Source organism: Balaenoptera physalus (assembly GCF_965194825.1).
Source record: "Balaenoptera physalus genome assembly, chromosome: 3".
Lineage (NCBI taxonomy): Eukaryota > Metazoa > Chordata > Mammalia > Artiodactyla > Balaenopteridae > Balaenoptera > Balaenoptera physalus.
The window spans coordinates 11072860-11097978 of NC_138890.1; the positions used below are offsets into that span (position 1 = coordinate 11072860).

General features: G+C 42.2%; 1 protein-coding gene across 6 annotated transcripts in view; it reads left to right on the forward strand.

Annotated features, from left to right (window-relative positions):
* Positions 1-25119, forward strand: part of LOC309658679 (olfactory receptor 10H1-like) — a 119838-nt gene that overhangs the window by 2313 nt on the left and 92406 nt on the right. The window contains exon 2 of one of the 6 annotated variants that reach the window (XR_014262366.1): positions 24178-24301. The exons of 1 other annotated variant lie outside the window; for it this stretch is intronic. The gene's annotated coding sequence lies outside the window, so the exon portion shown is untranslated. Of the gene's footprint in view, positions 1-7647; positions 9350-9691; positions 10396-20045; positions 22018-24177; positions 24302-25119 lie in introns of those variants that run through there. 4 more of the 6 variants (XR_014262367.1, XR_014262368.1, XR_014262369.1 and 1 more) reach the window with 4 other exon arrangements.

Sequence of the window (25119 nt, forward strand, 5' to 3'; positions counted from 1 at the left end):
TATGAACATTTATGTGTAAGTTTCTGTGGGAACTTCATTAAGTTTTTGTTTCTTTTGGATAAATGCTCAAGAGGACAATTACTGCATTGTAGGGTGAATCTACTTTTAGGATTAAAAGAGACTGTCAAGCTGTTTCTCAGAGTGGCTAAACCATTTTATATTCCCACCAGTGATGTGATATAATTTTTCTACGTACTCGCCAGCATTTGATGTTGTCACTATACTTTAATTTTAGTTATTCTCTGATATGTCATTATGGTCTTAATTTGCATTTCCCTAATGGCTAACGACGTTGAACATCTTTTCATGTGCTTCTTTGCCATGTGTATATTCTCTTCCATGAAATGTCTGTTCCTGTCTTCTGCCTATTTTCTAGTTGGATTTTTGTAAGTTGTTTGGAGAGTTCTTTGTATATTATAGATACAAGTCATTTGTCTCATATGGGATTTTCAAATATGTTTTCCCACTGTGTAATTTGAGTTTTCATCCACTTAAAAGGATCTTCTATGAAGCATTTTTAACTCATTTTGATGAGATCCAGTTTATCAGTTTTTGCTTTTATTGATCATACTTTCGGTGTCAAGTCTAAGAATTATTCACCTAGTTCTAGATGCCAAAGATTTTCTCCTATTTTTTTTTTTGTAAAAATGTCCTGCTTTTACATTTAAGATTATGATCCACTTTGATTTAATTTTTGTGTAAGGTGTGTAAGGTTTAGGTTAAGGTTCATTTTTTATTTGTTTGTTTTTGTCGAGGGATGTCCAACTGTTTCAGTACCATTTTTTGAAAAGTCTATTCTTCCTTGATAGCTTTTGCACTGCTGTCAAAAACAAGTTAAGTGTATTTATGTCAGTCTCTTTCTGGGTTCTCTGTTCCATTCCATTGATCTATGTATCTAGCCTCCATCATTACTGCAAAATCTTGAAATTGGGTAGATTAATTCCTCCCATTTTAATCTTCCTTTACAAATTGTTTTAGCTATTCTTCAGCCTCTTCTTACCATATAAGTCTTAGAATAAGCCTGTCTATAGCCACAAAAACCTTGAGGGCATTTTAAGAGTAATTGTGTTAAGCCTCTTAACTTGGGGAGAATTGACATCTTTATTATGTTGTGTTTTCTAATCCATGAACAAGGTATGTCTCCCTATTTGTTTGGGACTTTAAAAATTTTCTTCATCAGCATTTTGTCATTTTCAGTGTAGAGGTCCTGTAAATGTCTTATTGGGCTTATATTTAAGTATTTATTTAGGTCAGTTGTAAATGGCATCACATATTTTTATTTAAGCTTCTACACATTTGTTATTAATACATAATTTGATAAAATTGTGTTGATCTTGTACTCTAAAACATTTACAAACTAATATTATTTCTCAAGCTTTTTGTGGATTCCTTGGTATTTTCTCCATTTAGATTGTCATCTCATCTTCAGATGTAGACAGTTTTACTTTTCCTTATTCAACATAATAGGATATATTACTATTCAACATTCAGTAGGATATATTCCTTCCTATTCAACATAGTAGGAATAGTCCTTTTATCTTTTAAATAAACTTTTTAAAAACTTAACTTTTGAATTTATGTATTTCTTTATTTTTGCTTTATTTTCTTACTAGAACCTCCAGTAATATATTTAATAAAAGTGGTGAGGGCAGATATCGGTGCCTTGTTTCTGATCTTACAGAGAAAGCATTCAGTCTTTCACAGTTAAATATAATGTCGGTATAGGTTGTAGATCATCTTTATGAGTTTCAGTATGTTCCTTTTCTATTCCTAGTTTGCTTGGAGTTTTCTTTCTTCTTTTTTAAAAATCATGAATGGGGTTGGATTTTGTCAAATGCTTTCTCTGCATTAATGGATAGGATTACATGACTTTTCCCCCTTAATCTATTGGATATGGTGGATTACATTATTTGATTTTCAAATATTTAACCAACTTTGCATAACTGGAATAAATACCATTTGGTTATGGTATATTATTCTTTTTATATATTTCTGGATTTAATTTGCTAATATTTGGCTGAGGATTTTTACAGGCAATTTCATAAAAAATATTGGTCTGTAGTTTTCTTCTTTCTATACTATCCCTGTCTGGTTTTGGTATCAAGGTAATACTGGCTTCATAAAATTAATTAGGAACTGTTCCCTCTACTTCTGTTTCTTATCAAGTCATGTAAAATTGGTGTTAATTCTTTAAGTCTTGGGTAAAAGTGAAACATCTAAGCCTGAATATTTCTTCTGGGCGTTTTTAAATGAAAAATCAGTGTTTCTAATGGTTACAGGAAAATTGAGATTATCTATTTCATCTTGGCTGAGTTTCGGTAGTTTTGGGTGTAGAAGCATGGGTCCATTTCATCTACATTTTTGAATTTATAGTGTAGACTTGTTCATAATAACTTGTCCCTTATTAACCTGCAGGATATGTCATGGTATCCCCAGTTGCATTTCTGATATCTGTGATTTGTGCCATCTCTCTTTTTATCTTGATCAGTCTTGCTACATCTTTATTGATAAGATTGTTTATTTCAAAGAACCAGCCTTTTGTTTCATTGATTTTCCCCCCCTATTTTCCTGTTTTCAGTTTCATGGATTTTTGTTTCATCTTTATTATTTCCTTCTTTCTGTTTGTTTAGTGTTTTTTCCTCTTCCGTTTTTACTATTTTAATATAGAAAATTAGATTATTGCTTTGTAATATTTACTTTCCCAATTTAGTGCTATAAACTTCCCTTTCAGCATTGCTTTCACTTCATTCCACAAACTTTGGTCTGTTATGCCTCCATTTTCTTTTATTCTATGCATTTAAAATTTTTTCCTTGACTTTTTACCCATGAGTTATTTGGAATTGTGATGTTTAGTTTTCATGTGACTGAAGATTTTCCTGTTGTCTTTCTGTTATTGACTTCTAGTCTGATTCCATTATGGCCAGAGAACAGACTCTCTATGATTTTAATTCTTTTAAATCTGCTAATGTTTTTTTATCACCCAGTATATGGTATATGAGTGAATGTTCCATGGACACTTGAATATGTATTCTGCTTTTATTGAGTGTGTTCTTTAAATGTCAGTTATATCCTGTTGATTGATGATGTTTTCAGTTCTTCCATATCCTTGCTGATTTTTCTCTCTGGTAGTTCTATAAATTGCTGTGTTGAAGTCTCAAATAATAATTGTAGATTTAAAATTTTCTCCTTTTACCTTTTTCGGTGTTTGCTTCATGTGTTTTGAAGTTCTTTTGTTTGGTGCACACACATTTAGTATCACTAGGTCATCTAGGTGGATTATTCCTGTTATCTTTATGTAATGACCCTCTTTGCCCCTAATAATTTCCTTTGCTCTGAAATCTACTTTATCTGATATTAATATAACCATTCCTGCTTTTTCGGATTAATGTTCATATGATATATCTTTTTCATCCTTTTACTTTGAACTACCTATATCATGATGTTTAAAGTAAGCTTCTTATAGACAGTATATAGTTGGATCATGCTTGTGATTTTTTTCATCTACTCTTCCAATCTCTGTCTTTGACTTGGTTACTTAGATCATTTGCAGTTAATGTAATTATTGCTATGTTAAAGATTAGGTCTACCATTTTATTTTTTGTTTTGTCTTTTACCTTAGTTTCTGAATCCTATGTTTCTCTTATTTTGCCTTCTTGTGGGTTACTTAAACATTTTTTAATAAGTCCATTTTAATCTAATTTACTTATAATCATTTGTGTATACTGTTTGTATAGTTTTCTTAGTGGTTGCTTTTGGCGTTACAGTATACATATGTAACTTATCATAGCCTACTGGAATCAGTGTTTTATTACTTCAAGTGAAGTTTCAAAATTTTACTTCCATTTAGGTCTCTTAATAGTCCCCAGTTTTAAAGTATGATTTTCTGTAGTATTTCCTTTATATACATTGAGAACCACATCAGATGGTGTCATAATTTTTGCTTTGACCATCATATAGGATTTAAGAAACTCATGAAGCTAATGATAGTCTCTTATATTTACCCCATTTGTTTTCACCCATTCCATTGTTCCCCTTTTCTTTCTGAAGTTCCCAGTCTTCTGTTATTGTTTTTTTATGTTTTCATAACAGTAGGTGATATCTGGGCTTTCCAGTGCCATTGGATATGAGTTTCAGGAAACACTGAGCCTGGCTCACTTAATGCTGCTGAGTTGGAGGGTTTGTATATGTTGGGCCTGTTGGCACAGCAGATGCTAGCAGATTAGACTAATGTTGATGGGACTAGTGCCCCAGGAGGATGCATTCCCATTCAGGCTATGCTGCTGCTACAGTTGATCAAATCCCCCTCTACCCCAAGTGTGGGGCAGTGACCTGCTGCTGTCACTGCTTCTTTATTAGGCTGCTTTTGCCTCAGGTGTGTGGTGGGATCCCTTGGAAGCTGCTGCTGCTGTCAATCACAAGGTTAAATTCATTTTAGAAATACTTAACTATAAATATGTAGCCTGGCTCTTGTAGGACCTCTGTATTTGTTTTTTATTGCTTTCATACGAATTACCACAAATTGAGTGACTCAAAACAACGTAAATTTATTACCTTACAAGTCTGACATTGGTCTCAATTGAGTCAAGTAAAAGTGTTGGCAGGATCGACAGATGAATGGATAAAGATGTGGCACATATATACAATGGGATATTAGTCAGCCGGAAATGAAATTGAGTTATTTGTAGTGAGCTGGATTGACCTAGAGACTGTCATACAGAGTGAAGTAAGTCAGAAAGAGAAAAACAAATACCGTATGCTAACACATATCTATGGAATCTAAAAAAAAAAAGAAAAAATGGTTATGAAGAACCTAGGGGCAGGACAGGAATAAAGACTCAGCCATAAAGAATGGACTTGAGGACACAGGGAGGGGGAAGGGTAATCTGGGATGAAGTGAGAGAGTGGCTTGGACATATATACACTACCAAATGTAAAATAGCTAGCTAGTGGGAAGCAGCCACAAAGCACAGGGAGATCAGCTCTGTGCTTTGTGTCCACCTAGAGGGGTGGGTTAGGGAAGGGAGGGTGGTAGGGAGACGCAAGAGGGAGGAGATATGGGGATATATGAATATGTATAGCTGATTCACTTTGTTATGAAGCAGAAAGTAACACACCATTGTAAAGCAATTATACTCCAATAAAGATGGTTAAAAAAAAAAAAAGTGTTGGCAGAGCTACATTCTTTTCTGGAGGCTCTTAGGGGTGTTTCTGTTCCCTGGACTTTATCAGCTTCCAGCGGTCACTTGTAGTCCTTGACTCAGAGTCCCCTTTCTCCACCTACAAAACCCAAAATGTTGCATCTCTCTGATTCTGCTTCTATTAGGACATCTCTCTCTTTCTCTTTCTACAGTTGGGAATGATTTTCTGCTTTTACGGACTCATGCAATTAGATTTGTTCCATGAGGTAATCCAGGATAATCTTTCTATCTCAAGGTCTATAACTTCAGTCATATCTGCAAAGTCCTCTTTACCATGTAACGTAACATATTAATAGGTTCCAGGGATTAGGGTGAGGGCATTTTTAGGAGCCATTATGCTGCCTACCACACCCTTAACAAGTGACCTTGAGAAAGTTACTGAGATTTTTAAAGCCTTACTTTCCTCAAACATAAAATGGAAAGAAAGATATCTAGTTAATATCATGAAAGTGAAACAGTATATATGAAATCAACTAATTCAAAAAGTAAGATTTCTTCTTTTTCTTTATGATTTACGTGATTCTCAGAGTTCAGGTACTTGAAGAGTTACTTTTTTTAAAACAGAGCTAAGGAATTTCAGGGTTCAGGTGCTGTAAGATTGTCTGAATTATCTGAGTAACAATTAGCTAAGCACAGGTGTAAAGCATTTGATTTACTCCCTGGTGTTCTTTATCTTCTCATCCCACTAAATCCATATCCCTTGTCTAGCTCCAGCCAGTAGAGTCAGAGCTTGTTTTACTGTTTAACTAAAGTTCAATTTAAATTCTCTCTACATCTCCAGATTCTCAGCCCTGGTTGCATATTACAATCACCTGGGAAGATTTCAAAAAGTACTGATGCCGAATTTCTACCTATCATGGATATTTGAGGAGGGACCTGGCATGAAGTGCTCTAGCTTATGGTTTGTGGAGCCAAATCATAGTCTACACTGAGCCAAATCACTTGCGGTATCACCTCTAAAAAGGAGTTTATCTGTGGTGACTAATGCTCTTCCTTTGTCAGTATGCTTGATTTGTCCCTCTTTGGAGGAAAAAAAAAGGGGGGGGGGAACCCCAGCAGTTTGGCTCCCTGAATTACAACCTGATGCTGTGGAATTAGTGTTGGCTCAGAGCGCACATCTTCGGATACCCATTCTCTCTCCTGCTCCCTTGCGTGAACTTATATCCTTGGGCAGTTTTTCATCCACCACCCTCTTTTGCTTCTAATCTTAGCAAGTAAAGTCTCCCCTGAATGAAACAGCATTTCATGAGACTTGCTGGGAGCATAGGTCTGTTCCAGACCTATCATATGTTAGCTAAAGCAGATATAAGTGATGTGTTTTTGGCATTCATCCTTATGGGTTGGAGAGAGAAGACAGCATTTTATCCTTTTAGGTGTCATCTGACTGGGCAAATGGGCTCTTTCCCTCTGCTGCCTACCATGTCAAAAACTGAGGGTGTTACCTCTAGAAGGTATCTTCTAGGTATCAAAATAGTTCAGATAAGTCAGATTTCTCAGTAAAAGATGGCAAAACTATGGCTTAGGTGGTTAATTTTACATGTCAATTTGTCTGGGCCACCATGCCCAGTTATTTGGTGAAATATTTTTCTGGATATTTCTGTGATGGTGTTTTTGTGTTTTTTAAAATTTTGATTTTTATTTATTAATTTATGCTTTTGGCTGCGTTGGGTCTTTGTTGCTGCACGTGGGCTTTCTCTATTTGCAGCAAGTGAGGGCTACTCTTTGTTGCGGTGTGCGGGCTTCTCATTGCGGTGGCTTCTCTTGTTGTGGAGCATGGGCTCTAGGTGCACGGTCTCAGTAGCTGTGGTGCACGGGCTTAGTTGCTCCACGGCATGTTGGATCTTCCCAGACCAGGGCTCGAACCCATGTCCCCTGTATTAGCAGGCAGACTCTCAACCACTGCGCTACCAGGGAAGCCCAGGTTACTTTTGAACTGCAATCCCCACACTTGTAAAATGACATTAAAAACCACTCTTTCTGTGGGTTCTTAGAATTAATTAAGCAGGTTATGTGTGTAAAGTATCCTGGCACTTGAATGAGTTGTCAGAACCAAGGGCTGCTGGAGACGATGCTTATTATGCCCTAGGTCATCTCCCCTTCTACTGGGCGGCAAGTAAACACAGACACAGTAGTCAGTGCTCTGGAAGAAGTGAGTTCTGGTGCTGCAGAGCACAGAATCTTTTTTTTTCTTAATTTAAATTTTATTTTATATTAGAGTATACTTGATTTACAATATTGTGTTAGTTTTAGGTGTACAGCACAGTTATTCAGTTATACATATATCCATTCTTTTTCAGATTCTTTTCCCGTGCAGGTTATTGCAGGATATGGAGTAGAGTTCCCTGTGCTATGCATTAGGTCCTTGTTGATTACCTATTTTATATACAGTCGTGTGTATATGTTAATCCCAAACTCCTAATTTATCCCTCCCCCCCCTTCCCCTTTGCAGAGCACAGAATCTTGGAAGGGAGAGTTCAGGCTTCTTGGAGGAGGTGCCATCCTTTCTAAGGATATATAGAAGCTCCTGGGGTGGCAGGAGGGAGCAGTGTGTGTCAAAGTTTGAGAAATATAAGAAAATATGGCAAAACTAAGGTACACGAGTGGAACTCAGGTTTTGGGAAAGAAATGAGCGTTGATACTGGAAACCTACTGGGGCCAAACAGAAAAGGGCCTTCTTTGTCCTGTCAGAAGTTTTAATGTTTATCCTGAAGGCTGTGGGAAACGCTGAACAACAGTGAGATGGACTTCTGGTTTAGAGACTCACTCGGACCTCCATGTGGAAAGCACTTGATGGGGTGCAGGCTGAATTGTAATCTAAGGGTCCCACTTAAGTTGTAAAAGGTTGGACTGGATTTCGGAGATCCGAGAGGGAATGGGTGGGGCCTGGTGACCAGTTAGAAAAGGGAGGGCAGCAAGCGTGGGTGACAGTTTATAGCTGCATCTTTTTGTGAGATACACAGCACAGTAGGAAGGGATTGGGGCTGGGGAGAGGATCTTACTTCATCTTCAGTGCTTTTGAGGGGCCTGGTAGACAGGTCTGGGCCCAAGGTACAGATCTGGGCTTTCTGGGAGGACAGGTGTTTGAAGGCATGGGAGAGACTTAGGTTACCCACAAGAAGGTCCAAAGAGTCATAGGTGTGAGAGCTTTTTCAGTGGGTATATTGAGGATGCTTATAAGCTGAAAGAAAGTAGCCAGCAGAGGAAGGGTGTGAAGATCTAGGAGAGGAAATGATTGCTCATTTGTTTTCAAAAAGCTGAATACTTATTGTGTGCCTGGCCCTTTTCTAGGATCTGGGGTTCACACCGTGTGTTATCTCTTCTGCAAGGACAGTTCAACTCATCCCCTGGTGAAGAGAAGTCAGATTATTCTTTGCTTCCCATTCAGGTGTAGGAACTGTTCTGTCCCTCTGAAGGGACTTTACTTAACCAGAGTAATAAGTTAGAAATCAAAAGAAATTAGAGCTGGAAGGGACCTTAAAGGCCACTGTACTTAATGTTGCCTAATATTTTACCTTGATTGTAAGAAAAATTTATTGCAGAGCCCATTCTCTTCAGAGTTCCTTCACTGAACTTTCTTTGTGTTTTTCATCCAGTGGGTCTAGCTTGTAGATTTTGGCCTCCTCGTAAATTTGCTTCTTCATCCACATTACATTTTGCCCGGACTATGGCAGAAGCTCCTGGGTGGTTTCGCGGCCCCTGGACTCAGTTCCTCTAAGTTCATCTGCCTACTCGGGTTGAGTGATCTTCTAACATAAAAAGATACGCCTAAAATAATGCTGCTAATGACTTGCCCACACAGAGTTAGTGCGTACTAGCCGCCCAGCGTGTGCTCTGCCCAGAGGCGTGTAGTCTGAACTGTGCTTGGCCAAGCCTCCTGGGGCTCTTTGGCCCTGAGGAAGGGGAGCTTTTTGTGATCACTCCCTTTACCTAATCAGTCCTTCAGCAGCGGGGCGCCTTTTTCTAATCAGCGGAGGCACCCTTACTCAGCCTGTGGTAGCCCCAGGGCTCATCACCTGTGGGATACAAGCCATGCTCTCTCCCAGGCTTGCTTCGACCAACATCTCTATTTTCTGTCCCTTCTCACACTTGGACCCCCCGGCGTTTAGTCATCCCCACCTGCAGTATTTACAGTGCCCAGCAGGTGTCAGGCTTGAGTGTCTGTGCAGAGGTGCTCCCTCTGCAGTTACTGCACCTCCTCCTCCACCTCTGCAGAGCCTCAGCTTTCTCGATTGTACTTCAGGGTTATCATGAAGCCATCACTTAGATATAACTTTTTGCCGCCATAGGAACCTCTGTGCATAAAGGTTATGGTTCTTTATCTCATGTGATTGAAATTTTGAGTTTATACATGTCCCTCCTTAACGAGGCTTTAAGGGCAGGAGTCGTTTCTAATCCTTAGCACAGAGCAGATGCTTTTTTTCCTTTTTAGATGCTTTTTAATGATGATAAAATGTACGGTTTAAATCACTCATTTTACAATAATTTTGCTTTAGGTTGTGACAGAAATAAAGTTTCCAGAAGTTGTGTTCCTGCAATAAGAAACAAAGATGTGACCTTCCAGTTGTGTAAAGCTCACGAATGCTGTGTAAGTGCGTCGGGTGCAATAAGGAACCTGGAGCTAAATGGGCTAGTTCTGAGAGAGAGAGACTTAACTATGTTAACAAAGGTAAGCCTTCATTGTGTCCTGCCAACATTTGATAGTTGCTTTTGGGGCAAACTAAACGGGTAAAATTTTAAACTGTTCTCCCCATTAAAGGGATTGAATAAATAGGCCACTTTGGTGCACCTGTGTCTTGCGAATTGTCCAATTGGAGATGGAGGTTTAGAAAGTGAGTTTCAGTCTTGTTTAAGTCTCTTCCCATCAGACTGGTCTCGTGATTTCCTACACACCATGTTACTTCCTGTCTACCTTTTCTTGGTGTTGTTCATGCCTGGATTGTCTCCTGTACCTGCTCAAACCTTGGTCCATTCTCATTTGTACCATGGAAGTTTGTCATGCTGGATGCTGTCAGAACGAATTTTACTTAAGTTTGTGTTAAGCCGCAAAGCACACATTTTGTATAATTTCTGTTTTTTGTGTTTGTTTATATTTTTATGGTTTCTCTTCAAGAAATATTATGAGAAGGGAAATAGCAAGATGTAAAGAGCAAAAAAGTCATCATTCTCTTTAAATTGTTAGAACATGTATCTGCAATCATAATTATACTGCACTGTGGTATGTGTTAAAATAGGAAATATATGTAATGTCCCGTAGGAGCAGCAGAGTCAGTGGTGTTAGTGGGGGTGTGTCACGGAAGTCATCACAAAGCAGGTGACTGTTGGTTGGGGTCCTGAAACATTAGTGTGTGTTCCCTGTGTCCAGTAGTGGTCTGGAGGGGTCAGGAAGCCTGCCTTTCAGTTTGAGGGAACAGAGGGTTTGAGGTCCTCTCTCTTCTATTGCTCCAGTATACTGCATAGCAGCTAATAAAATACTGGGTTTATAGTTGACATTTAAATCGCTGATTGATCATCAAGATGGGGATGTATCATTGGAAATGAAAATAGGAAGAGTCTTATGCTTTTTAGGTTTTTCTTTTTTTTCCTATGTCTCAGAAGGCTCTTTGACGGGAGACTTTTTATTCTCCCATACAATTCCATGAATACTTTTACCCTGGCACTTATTTTAATGGCATTTTCAATTTATAAATGTCTTTGAAACACATATTGTAAACTATTTGAGGGTAATGACCATGGCCATTGGTGGCACACCTTAAATGTGCATCGTGTTAAGTTTTTTTTTTTTAATTTTATTTATTTATTTATTTATTTATTTATGGCTGTGTTGGATCTTCGTTTCTCTGCGAGGGCTTTCTCTAGTTGTGGCAAGCGGGGGCCACTCTTCATCGCGGTGCGCGGGCCTCTCACTATCGCGGCCTCTCTCTCTGCGGAGCACAGGGTCCAGACGCGCAGGCTCAGTAATTGTGGCTCACGGGCCCATTTGCTCCGTGACCTGCGGGATCTTCCCGGACCAGGGCTCGAACCCGTGTCCCCTGCATTGGCAGGCAGATTCTCAACCACTGCGCCACCAGGGAAGCCCCATCGTGTTAAGTTTTGAGTGTCATGTGGTCTACCATCAGTGCTTCCCTCTTTCACCCAGTTTTCTTCCTCATTTCCTTCTCCAAATTTGTCTCATTTTTCTACTTTCCCTTTTGCTTCTCTATTCTTGCTTTCTCTTTCCCATTGCATCTGTCATTCTTCTTCTCCTTCTCCTTCTGACTTCATTATGGCCAACCGAAGCCTTTTCTAGTCTGTTCTCTATCTTCCTTGCCTCTTTATTGCCATCCACAAACTCTTACAGAATATTCTTGGTTGACTCCCTTACTTCCTAGCATACCCATGTACTTCATGATCACTTTAGAACATTGAAAAGGGTCGGAATGTTTAAAAATAGGTAATTCTAATCAGTCTTCTTTCACCTCTGGTATAAGACTCTTCTTCCTCAATCTGACCATTCTCAAATCTAGAAGTACTCCAGCTCATTGGTCCTCCTTACCCCCATGTTTAGGCCAAAGAACTTGTGAAACCTTAGCCCTGTTTAATACTTGAATTTATCAAAACATAAGAGAGCTAATTCTGCCTAAGGGCACCAAAGAAGAATAAAGATGCCACAGATAAACGTTTAGTCCAGATTTATAATGGACTCTAAGTGCCTAGTTGAGTGCTGACCATTAACTCACTTGAACAACAGGGAGCTCATGACAGAAACTAACATGTTAATTGTATAGACACTTCACCATTCCTCAGTGTAGCTGATAAACTGCATCCAGTTAGCTTAAATAACATGAATGATGAATTTCCCTGGGTATATAAATTGAGAGTTTGTAAAGTTATCTTTTTCCCTTTGTACAACTACTGACTACCACCTCGCTTCGTCACGGCAATAGAAAATGATGACTAAGAAACACATTGTCTCTGGGCTTCCCTGGTGGCGCAGTGGTTGAGAATCTGCCTGCTAATGCAGGGGACACGGGTTCAAGCCCTGGTGTGGGAAGATCCCACATGCCGGGGAGCAACTGGGCCCGTGAGCCACAACTGCTGAGCCTGCGCGTCTGGACCCTGTGCTCCGCAGCGAGAGAGGCCACTATAGTGAGAGGCCCGCGCACCACGATGAAGAGTGGTCCCCGCTTGCCACAACTAGAGAAAGCCCTCGCACAGAAACGAAGACCCTACGCAGCCAAAAATAAATTAATTAATTAATAAAAAAAACAAAAACAAAAAAAAAACCACATTGTCTCAGTATCAGTGGACATAATGTCTTAGTATTCTACAAAAATCTCTAAATTCTTAATCTAAGAGATATATCTGCCAATATCTTATATCCTTATCCTTTGTTAATATAAATATCCAATCTATGAACGTCTCAGTTTCCTTACTTAGAATATGAGGTGGATAGATTTGCTAATATCTAGGGACCTTTCCAATTTTAATATTCCCTGGTTATAAGGGCTGAGCCAAATACAGTGGCTCCTGAGTCATTAACCTCGCTCACGATGAAAGTTATCGGCAAGATCTACACGTAAGAGATCAAATATTCGTATCCATATATATTGTAGCACATTGACTTTTACAGAACTCAAAGTAACACAACATAGTTACATTCATAGACTTAAGGTCACTGTGGTATACTTTACAGTTTTTCTTTTCCCTAGGAAGGAAATGTAGATCCCTGGGAAGGGATTTCTTTCTCTGCCTTTTAGTAATGTAAGCCTTTTATTATCTCTTGGATCCTAAAAATGGGGAGGGTTTTGGCAGGTGGAGCTTAGGAGAGACCCATCAGGTGGCAGGGACAACATGAGAAAGGGCAGAAGGAAGAATGGATTTTGAGAAGGACCTGATATCTTACATGATGAGAGCAGCGTTTCACAATGTCTGTCCTGCACAACACTGGTTTTAGATGATGTTGATGTAGTTACAAGACAGAAGCATATGGGAAGAGCCGTACTCTACATCCCGACATGAAATTCAGGTTTCACTTTGTTACATTACGTACTCTGAAAAGTTTTGGAGGAAGGAAGTGATTTCATTTTTTAATTCAGTCTTACTCACAGTTACTTGAGAAACCTATATTCAGCTGATGGGACTGTATTTTGTGAAAGGCCAATCGAGAAATGCTGAGATGGAGCTTAAGATATTTCTGTGTGGGGACAGGCATGTGATTATTTTTCTTATAATTCTTTACTGTTTGTCCTAAAAATTGTTACTTTGCAGGGTTTTTTGTGTTTTTTTTTTTTTTTTTTTTACATCTTTATTGGAGTATAATTGCTTTACAGTGTTGTGTTAGTTTCTGCTGTATAACAAAGTGTATCGGCCGTATGTATACATATATCCCCAGGTTTCAGTTTTAAGCCTTCTGTTTTTACCTGAGTCATTGGGCCTCTTAGAAAGCTCAACAGTTCTGCGGTCTTCATCTCTTATGTAGTTTCCAGAAGCTCCTGGCACTTACCAGTATTTCCTCTTGATTCTTTTCCTCCGACTTCAAACTTCTTACGATTATGAGCTGATTGTTTTCTCAGCCTCTAGTGTCAAAACCAGCCACGTCGCTCATCTTCATTGTCTCAGTTACAAGGTGCAATATTTCCCACGTTTATGTGTGTCAAAATATAAGTCAGGGATTGATACATAGCATATGCTCAATAACAATTGTATTTCCTTTTTTTCTTTGTTCAAAGGTATCCAAACACTGGCCAAGTTCTTAAATTGAAAGTAGAGTGATCTAATTTATTCAGCTCATCCAACCATCAATATTGAACATTTGTCTTTTTTCTTACACCTATTTCTTGTATTCCAGTCGTGACGTTCTAGAGCACAGTGAGCACATGTATAACTTATTACTGCATTACTACCTTGGCTGTTCCTTGACCAAAATTTACTTCATACAGCTGACAGCCTAATTAACCTACTAGAGTTTTTTTTAATGTATGCATACAAACCATAAACACCAGTTGCATCGCTAATAACTGAATTTTTACATCTCTATGCACCCATGTATCCAACACCAGGTCAAGGTATTATAAAATATTTGTAACACCCTACAAGGTTCTCTGTTACTTCTTTCTGTTCCATACTCCCCCAGGGCAACACCCAAGCTGACCTCTTTCACCATATATGACATACAGGGCATCACACAGTGTGTATTCTTTGGTATCTGGCCTTTGGTTACATATCATTATATCAGTAGTTTATTCTTTTATTGTGTTTTCTTGATTTTTTAAACCTAGACATTCATACAGTGTCAAAGTACCACTGATTTCTTAATATTATTATGCTGACCTCCATCTTCAGAGGCTTTCCACAGTCTTCCATCTGTCTTTCCACCTACTTTCTCTTCCGTCTAATGATGTTTCATTTAACCAACCTCAGTCAGCCTTTCCCCCATATTCCCCAACACGTAGCACTCCTGTGTTCAGCCAGTTTTGTTCCCTATTCCATAAGCCCTTTGTGCCATTGCTGACACTGTACCTGTGCCCTGCCCGGAAGGCCTGTTCCCTACCCTCTATATACTTGTTCAAGACTCAGTTTAAATGCTGCCTGTTCTAAGGAGTCTTCTCAGAAGAAGCCAGTGCTTTTTGGAATCCTTCTGCAATGAAATCCCATAGCAAGTGTCATCTGTCCTCCCTGATCTGGTAATTAATTATCCATTGTTCCTATCATATAGTGTTTGTTTTTCTTATGTGCTGTTATTATTTATTGAAGCAGATTATAGTGACTTGAACCAGGAACTGGGTCATTTTCCTCTTCATTTTAGTGCAAGTTTCTGTGACATGAAGTTAAACTCCTTTTCCCTCACTTCCCATTCACCCACTTGTTAAACACAAAGTACAAGTGAAACTTATTGGTTAACAGGTTTTTGTGGTCCTTGGTTCTGGTCCCTAGGTCTAAGCTGTGCTTCTGTAGTGCTAGTTTGACTGATTTCTTATTGTCACATAACTCAGGAATTAACTAAATCATTACAAATTTAGATACATATAAGATATTATAAGAAAACCAGTGGATGTCACAAGTTTAGGCCTGGGGGAGAGTGTTGTATGAGTCCTAGTTTGGTGGGGCTCACACTGCATGATCGCGCCTTCCAGTATTCCATTGTAAGTAAGAAAGAGGTATGCAAATATATGCTTAACATTTAACAGTGTTGATAAAAAAGAGAGGAGAGAAAGGGATGACAGGTACTTTGAGGGCTTTTTGGAATTCATGAACAATTATGATTGGATGGGGAAAAAGAAAAACCGAGGGCTAACCTCCCGCAGGTGAGCTCAGGAAAGAGAGAAGGGCTCATCTGGTATGCAGGTAGAGAGGTTTGACCTACAGAATCTTAGAAAACCTCAACAATCTGAGCAGTGATGGCAAGAGGCAAACTAAAGGGATAACAAAAGTCTGCAAAAGTCTCGCACCAAGAGCTTTGGCATGGTGTTCATCATCTCGCTAATCCTAACATGCAGACATTTATGAGAGTAAAGTCAGGTCTTTGCCAGAGTGGGTTCCTTATTTGGGCAACTGGGTCAAATGAAGAAAGGCAAATGTAGGCTGCCGGAGTAAATAAGGAGAGGAAAAACAAAACGAACGAGACCTATCATTCATCAGTGGTTTCCCCCCAATATTCTTAGCCTCCACCTTATCTCCATCTTACTGGTAACACAGGAACTAGACTGAACAGTCAGGTAAAAGGTCTCTACAGAAACGGAGGTAATATAGAAAATAAGAAAATAAAACATGAAATTGTAGATTTTCTTCCTAGGGGTAATTGAGATGATAGTTGAATAATAACATAAGATCAGGTGAAGTCCAAAGACATTTTAGAAAAGCTGGATAAAGTAAGAAAACATCTGTTCGCTGGCATCTGAATGTTAGAGAGACACCAAGACATGTGGGCCAAGTTCTGGAGAGAAGGGAAACACAGACGCAAGCTTGACATTTGGTGCAGCTTTTCTCCTTGGGGCATTTGCTGATTCAAATCTTACAGACTAGGAGCTGAAAAGCCAAGGAGTTCAAAAGACTCTAACCACAGAAGCCAAACGGCAAGAGCTCAAGCTAAAGGCAACAACTAATGGAATGACAAGCTAAGTGTATCTTTAGTCTCACAGGGCTGCGGAAACCATTACATTTAAAGCCTAACAAATACATGGGTAGTTGGGCATAGGGAGAATCCAAACGCTCATATGGTAATCCCAAAGGGCAACACCCGTAGAGGAAGGACAAGACAGAAATAGAGCAACCTTCACACAGACTGAAAAACAGCTTTGAATGAGCTCAAACTGAGAATGGACTAAGGTTTCCAGTCCCTATAGTAACTGTCTGCCATGGGCAAAAGGAAATCTTTTCAAGAGAACGATAACGACATCCAGAATGTGGAGGTATCTTTACAGTTTCCTAAAATAAGTTAAGCCCAATTTTAATATAAAAAATAATTTGATATACCAGGAAAAAGACTAAATGATCCAAAGCTCAAAAAAAAAAAAAAAAAAAAAAAAAAACAGAACAAGAAAGAAAGAAGACAATATAAATAGACAAAGGAGGACAAGAGTTACCAGGCATTGGTTAAAAAAAACCAAAACAACTATGATTAAACAAAGAAAATAGACACATGGCAAATAAGCATATGAAAAGATGCTACACATTCCATGTCATCAGGGAATTTTAAATTAGAACAATAATGAGATACCACTACACACCTATTCAAATGGCTAAAATCCAAATACTGAAATACCAAAGTTGTTGACGATGCAGAACAACTCGAATTCTCATTTGTTGCTAGCAGGATACTTGGCAGTTTCTTACAGAACTAAACATACTTTTACCATACAGTGATCTAGTAATCATGCTCTTTGGTATTTACCCATAGGAACTGAAAAGTTATGTCCACATAAAATCCTGCACATGGATGTTTATAACAGTTTCTTTCATAATTGCCAAAACTTGAAATCAACCAAGATGTTTTTCAATAGGTGAATGGATAAACAAGCTATTGTGTATCCGTACAAAGGAATAGCATTCAGCAATAAAAAGAAAAGGCTATGAAGCCATGAAAAGGCATGGAAGAAGCTTAAATGCATATTGCTAAGTGAAAAAATGCCAATCTGCAAAGGCTACATGCATATTATATGATTGGAGCTATATGAAATTTAGGAAAAGGCAAAAGTGTGGAGACAATCAAAAGATCAGTGGTTGCCAGAGGTTGTGGGGAGGGAGAAAAGGATGGGTGAAGCCCGGAATTGTAAAGGCAGAGAAACTCCTGTGTATGGTTCTGTAATGGTGGATACAGGTTATTGCACATTTGTCAAAAATCATATAATGTACAAAACAAAGAGTGAAGTGTAAAGTAAAGCATGGACATTAGTTAGTAATAATGTATCAATATTGGTTCATTAACTATAACAAATATATTATGCTAATGTAAGATGTTAGTAATAGGGGAAACTGGGTTGAGAGGTAAGGAAGTATGAGAACTCTGTCCTTTCTGCTTAATTTTTCTGTAAGCCAGAAACAGCTCCAAAATAGTCTATTAATTTAAAAAACAAATGTAGACCTGCATACAAAACTTGCACGTAAATCCAACCACAGCAGCATTATTCATAAGAGCCCCAAAGAGGAAATAACCCAAATGGCCATTTACTGTGAATGATCAATGAAACACAGTAATATCCACACCATGGAATATTATTCAGCCATAAAAAGAAATCAAGTACTGATACATGCTACAACATAGATGGACCTTGAAAACATGCTAAGTAATTGTATGATTCCATTTGTATACAATGTCCAGACTAGGCAAATCTGTAGAGACAAAGTATATTAGTGGCTGCCTAGGGTTTGGAGAAGTGGGGGAGTGAGTGACTTATAGTAGATTATTTTTGGGGGGGGGGTGGATGAAAGTTTTACAATTGATTGTGGTGGTAGATGCATAACACATTAAATTGTACACTTTAAATAATATGGAAAGTAAATTATATCTCAATGAAACTATTATTTAAAATTATGATTTTACAGAAATTCAGTCCTTAACTATTATGTATCTATCTGTCTATCTAGCTATCTATCAATCTATCTATCACTCTATCTCTCTGTCTATCTATCCATCTATCTCTCTATCTGTCTATCTACCAATCTATCTATTTATCTATCTCTCTGTCTATCTGTCTGTCTATCTATCTGTGTGTCTATCTCTCTATCTCTATCTCTCTATCTCTATCTATCTATCTATGTCTCTATCTATCTATCTCTCTATGTCTCTCTCTCTTCTCTGTCTATCTATCTGCCTATCTCTCTCTCTCTCTCTCTATCTCTCTGTCTCTATCTGTCTCTCTATGTATCTATCTATCTGTCTGTCTATATATCTCTATCTCTCTATCATCTATCTGTCTATCTATCTATCATCTCTCTATGTATCTATCTATCTATGTATCTATCTATCTATATCTACCTGTCTACCCATCTATCCTTATGTATAGAACAGTAACAATGGCTTATAAGTCACTTCCCTACATTATTTTATCCTTCCAAAACTCTTGAGAGGTCAATAGGCCATAGGAAAAGCACTGAGTTCACTGGAACACTTGAAGGTTGAATTAACTGTTTGTGATCACTCAATCAGTAAATGGTGATGCAGGGAATTCCACACACATCTTCTCTGTCCTCCTTTCCTCCTTTCCTCCCTCCTACTTGCTGACTCTATTCCAGCCACATTATTTACTGATTCTTCCCTGAGGACACTGGCATCCTTCCTCTGGGCCTTGCAGAGGTTATTCCCATGATCTGGAATGCTTTTCCCTCAGATGTCTGACTCATCTGCCTCCCTCTAGACTGTTCAAATTCCACCTTCCCAGTAAAACTTATCCTGTCTACCGTTTAAGTTGAAAGCCTTGCTCCTCTCTGCCCACAATCTCACCTCACCATATACTGCTTAATCTCCATAGCATTTATTCCTGGCGAACCTACCAGAGAATGTACATGGGTTTCTGTTCTCCCCTCCAAGTGGAAGATAGGCTGCACAGACTCAGGAATTTTGCCATTATTAAACCTAGTGGAGGCCCAGCAGAAGTCTAGGGTCAGCCAGAACTGGGCACAATTATAACTCTCGTGATTTGATATTTTAGTGGGTTAGCTCAGAGCCAAGCCAGTTATTAAAGAGGATCTTTTCTGCTGTTTTAAGCAGCATGGTACATTTGAGGTCAACTTAAATTTTCAGTAATTACAGAGCAGGTATGAACTCTTCCTTTGTTTCTCCAGACACATGAACCCGGATGCCAAATCCGTCCTCTCTGGGTGTAGTGGGAATGTATGAAGATGACTGGCCTAAGTCTCAATTGAATAAAAAGATGCCCCAAAAGACATTTCAGCATTTTCAAAAAGTTCAGTCATAAAGTGTGGTTCCTTATCACACATCAGGGATTATCTAGCCTCCAGTGTGGTTTTTGTTTTTTGCAGTAAAAATGTGTCATTTTATATTTTAAATTTGCATTATGAAAATAAGTCTGTACACGAAGTAATACATATCTAATGAATATGAATCATGTAAATTTGGTCATGGTATTTAAAGTTGGCTTTGGCTTTGAAGTATTTTTAAATTCATAGAAAATATTGAACTTCTAATAAAATAAATAAAACATTGTAATAATTGATATTAATAATCAACTTCAAAATTTCTTTGTCTGCATTTTCTGTTCAATTTTAAAAGAGAAGTCATTTTCAGTAGTGTTCCCAAGTGAGTGATTGCACCTTCTATGATTTGAAAAAAGATCCGATTGCCATTAGCTGTTCTTAAGTGCTGAACATAACTGAGAGAAATTGTAACAAGACACTCTCTGTCACTGGCAGGAAATCCATCTCCGTCCTTTGCGGGGGCAGTCCCGAGCTCATGTTTTAACGGACGCGAATGCAAACCGTGGTTCTCACGTGACTTTCTGAAGAGCCCCCGCAGCAGGCCCAGGTACCTTGAGTGGACTAAGTCTCACTTTATGGCAGTGGCATCAGATGGTGGCTACAGAAGGTTGCCGACGTCCCTGTGTGCTCTGACAGGCTCTGCAGACCGGGGGACGAAAGGACCAAGGAACTCTGACCGCCCTCGGGAATCCCAAGTGACTGGAGGGACACCGCGTCAGGGCCCCAGGCAGTGTCGCCCACTGTTCCGGAGGCGGGCGGAGGCTCCGCAGCTTCATTTCGTCCCGTCCCTTCCAGTATTTAAAATTATTGTCAAGATGCTGGGTTAACTCAGGCAGGTCTACAAAGGCGTCCCAAGCAGCAAACATGTCTGTGATGAACAATGAAAGAGATTTGGGATTTGGGGATGCTGCAGGTATTTCTGTCAAAAACTGGCATCACCACAGGCAAGTCCTGTCGCTTCTCTTCATCAGTCTGAGAAAAACATTCTTCTGAGATACGTGCGGCCCACTCGATGCACTGCTCCACGGGTCGGCAGGGATTGGACACATCAGCACACTTAATCAGTCAGGGTGAGTCACCCCAACTCTCCCTCCTCTGGACCTTAGTTCCTCCTGATTGTCACTCGTTACACTGAAAACAGATTTCAGGAGTCAGCACGTGCAGCCATAATGTGTGCCTAATTCCACATCCCAGTCACTGGGACACAGAATTTTGGTGTCTTAAGTCTGGCTCCCACATCACCACTCACATATGTCAGTTCTTCCTCTACAGCTGAGTCAGTGAGTAAAGACACATAAACAGAAGCAGATTAATACGAACAAGGTTTTATTGACATATATATATATGTACATAAAGCTGGGAAAGAGAAAGGCCCATTGAGGCAAATGCATAGGGGGAGAGGAAGCATCTGAAAACAGCAGTGGGCATCCTGCCAGTTCCAAGTCTAGGGAAAACTTGGGTCCGCCAAGTTAACAGTCAAGCCAGGGATGGCACAGTGGATGATACAGCCAGCTGTCTTCCATTCTCCTAACTGGAGCTTCTCAAGTCTGGTGTAGTTCTGAAGTGGGCTCATATGCTCCTCACCCTCCAGCACACACACACACACACACAAACACACACACACACACACACACACTAGCACACCTCTGAGGTGTGGTCCTCCGGCTTGCTGTAGGAAGAGAGGAGGTGAAGTTTCACTTCAAGGGGCTGAGCCACTTTCCAGTGAGGCAAAGTCCATTCATGGTGACACACAGTTTGCAGAATAAGATCTGCTCTTCATTTGTTGAGTTTCTTCATAGAAGAAAGGAATTCGCTGGTGGCTCCTATGAAGCCCTGGGCAGGTTATGAGGCTGCCAGACTCCTATGAGCACAGGCACAGCTGCCCTGACCAGGGGCCTGCAAACACAATGCTGGCTCGTCTAAGTCAGAGGGGTGTCCTGACTCGGGGACCCCAGTGTTCTTCCTGAGAGTGGAGCTTCCTCTCTAAGTATGGATGCTGCTATCCCCCATGGTACCACCTGGGTTTTGACCAGGGGGGGCCTCAGGTGCTTTGTATGAATGTGGCACCAGAAGTGTATCCAGTCACAGCAGGTGTGGTGCTGTCCCCCATGCCCCCCCCCCGGTTCTCTGCACAGATGGGTTCCAAGTCTGATGGCAGTTATTGACACAGGGCCTCCCAGCACCGGTGAGATGTTGTGCCCTCCATCCGCACCACCTGTGTGTTGGCCAGGTGGGTCCCAGTTGTAAGCGGGAATAGCAGGTCCTCCAATCATGGGCATGATGTTGTTCCCTCCTAGACGACCACCACCTAGATTGTGGGCAGGTGGGCCCCTTGTGCTTGGCAATAAGGTAGAACTAGAAGTGTGTTGAAACCCACGGGTGATGACCACACTTGCAACTGCAACAGATGTGGTGTGCTCTGTTGGAAGGTGGAAAGTGACATGTCCCTTGACACAGATTTCTTCTCCTTGGTGATGGAACTTTTACATGTAGATTTTCTCCGTCCAGATGGGCCCTGTGTGCAGTGACGGAAAGTGGGAACCCTAGGGCCTCCCATCGTGGGGATGGTGTTGTCCCCTGCCATCACCGTACCACCTGTACTCAGCCCAGGTGGGCCCCAGGTGTTTGGATTTAAGGTGGAATCAGGTATGTTCCCAAATGCTGGGATGGTGCCCGCCCCTCCTAGTGCAGCAGCCTTGCCGTGGTCAGGTAGATGGCAGGTTGTCTGGCCCAAAGTAGGAACAGAAGCGGTGCTGGGTGCCCCACTTAGTCCTGCCCCGAAGTTAAGTGGTCTGGATGCCTGTGAGTGAGTGAGGCCTGGGGCTGACACACCGACCCCAAGGCTCCCACCGGCCGTAGGGGCTGCAGGTCCCATGAACAGTGGGCCCGGTGTGGTGTCGGCAGAGAGCGAGCTACTGTCCCCAGTACTAGGCATCCTGGTGGCAAGTCCGAAGCCAGTAGCAATGGACACAGCCCTGGGGAGAATGCCTGGCTTGTCGCCAAAGGCCGGCTGCGTGTTGCTGGTGGTGGCGAATAGGGAAGCTGGCGAAGCTGCCGGCATGATGCTGACTTGCGGTGGCTAGGCTGCAGGGGCGACTAGGACTTTATCTTGTGCTGAGGCTGCTGGGTTTCCCAACAGAAAATTATCGTTAGGCCTCTGCCCATCGTTGGCCCCCAATGTGGCCTGAGACGGGAGACCTGGGTCTAAGGAAGCTTGAAGTGTTGGTCTATCTGTTGACCACGTTGCAGGTAAATGCGTCGAGGCATGGGCTGAGGCATTGCTACTACTGGGAGGTGTGTTCCCAGAACTAGGAACAGCCCTGTGAAATGCCTATTGGTTCTGCCTGGAGACAGGGGCAGACTGGAAAATGACAGCCTGGGAAGGAGGTGTGGTGTCCATAGGTACAGTGCCAGAGCTGCTGCCTGCTGAAGCATTGGTGACGGCTGAGGCCGTAACTGGGGGGCTGGGGAAAACAGGAGCCGAATGGAAAATGACAGCCTGGGAAGGAGGTGTGGTGTCCATAGGTACAGTGTCAGAGCTGCTGCCTGCTGAAACATTGGTGACGGCCGAAGCCGTAACTGGGGGGCTGGGGAAAGCAGGAGCCGAATGGAAAATGACAGCCTGGGAAGGAGGTGTAGTGTCCATAGGTACAGTGTCAGAGCTGCTGCCTGCTGAAGCACCGGTGACGGCCGAAGTCGTAACTGGGGGGCTGGGGAAAGCAGGAGCCGAATGGAAAATGACAGCCTGGGAAGGAGGTGTGGTGTCCATAGGTACAGTGTCAGAGGTGCTGCCTGCTGAATCACCGATGCTGGCCGGAGCTGTAAATGGGGGGCTGTGGTAAACAGGAGCCGAATGGAAACTGACAGCTCCGGAAGGGGCAGCAGTGTCCATGTAGACGCTAGGCTGAAAGGTCACACTTCCAGATGCCGTGACCATGCTGGTGGAAGGGATTGCCACAGAAGTCCTGGGCTGCCCAGTTACAATAGGGGGATCGATGGTAGGGGCTGGAAGAGGGGTAGGTGAGTTTAAAGGAGGGGTAGGAGCTACACAGATGGGTGTTGGGGGTTCTTTTTCATGGGACGGTGGCTGGACCTTCCTCACGTTCTTGGGGATCTTTTTCCAGCGACACTGAATGTTCTTCTCCAAGGTGCCTGGGTGTTTGGCAGCAGCTAAGCACGGAAGCTTAGGAGGAGGGGGCAGCTCACCTCGATCCCACGTCAGTGCCTCGTTCCCCGACGGGGGCGACCTCAGCCCTGGCAGCGGCAGAAAAAGCGGCAGGGGAATCTTCCGCTTCCAGGGCCTACTGCTGGTAGATAGCAGGGAAGAGGAGCTTCTTGTTGGGATGCGTGAAGACTCTTCACGCTGCAGCTCCTTCCCAGACGTCAGTGAACCTGGTGATTTGGGCCGGTGGTCTTCACCCAGCACTTTTTTTGTTGGCCTCTCCAGCAGCAGGGAGCAGCATGCGGTTGGGGCAGAGGACAGCACGGCATGGGATGGGGCCTTCACCTCCCTCTTCTCACCTCCTTCCCAGGCTGTCATTTTCCGTTCTGCCCCTGTTTTCCCCAGCCCCCCTCTCCTCAGTGGGAGGTGACTGGATGGTACCGGCTTCCTGACGTTGACTCCCTGCTCAGGGCAGAAGGCAGGCGCTGGAGCAGCAGGGTGGTCCCGGTCAGATGTGGCAGCCTCCCAGGAGGGCCAAACCAGCGGGTGACAGCCCACCGGGGCCCCACGGCGGGGCGGGCGGCGGGGCCGGCGGCCGTGGCGGAGCCAGGTACGAAATTTGCATAGTACATTGCCCATGTAGGACCGGTTGTGCGCCAAGCGATCCGAGAACAGAGTGTGAAACTGGGAGAGCTTCTCCTTCGCTTCACCTCCTCTCAAGGTCTAGCACGCACTGGACACTGGATGGCTCAGCCTGGCGCTTGTGACATGTCCATTGTACTCGTCACAGAGAAAGGGCGGGCGGGGCAGGGCGGGGGGTGGGGGGCGCATGCAAGCCCAGCCCCTGGAGAAACCCCGGCCCAAGGGCAAAGGGCGGGGCCCCAGTGCCCGACCCCTTCTGGACTTTCTAGTGGCTGGGACTTCTCGCTGTGGGTGGCAGGTGTTTGGCACCAGATGGACCACCATGCGGAGACTGTTGGGGACTGTGGAAGCCTTCTCCTCCAGAGCTCACCCTGCCTGGGCACCGGCTCTGCAGGCCCCTCAGCCCTGCGTATGTATCGGCCAGCCCTTCCCCCCCAAGGGGCCCAGGGACCAGAGCCTGTTCAGAGCTGAGTGCAGGAGGCACCCAGAGCTTGCCAGGCTGTGGCCCGCCTCCTCCAGGGACCTCCCCAGCTTCTCTGCGAGGCCTGATGACGGGAGCACCTTCTCCAGGGCTGCTCAGCTGCCAGCATCACCATGAGCCAGGTGGCGAAGGTTTCTGAGCAGGGGATGCAGAGCCCTGACCCGCCTGGGTGCTGCAGCCCACGATGTCCCTTCCTGGCAGATAGGTTCTTTCTTCGCTTCCTT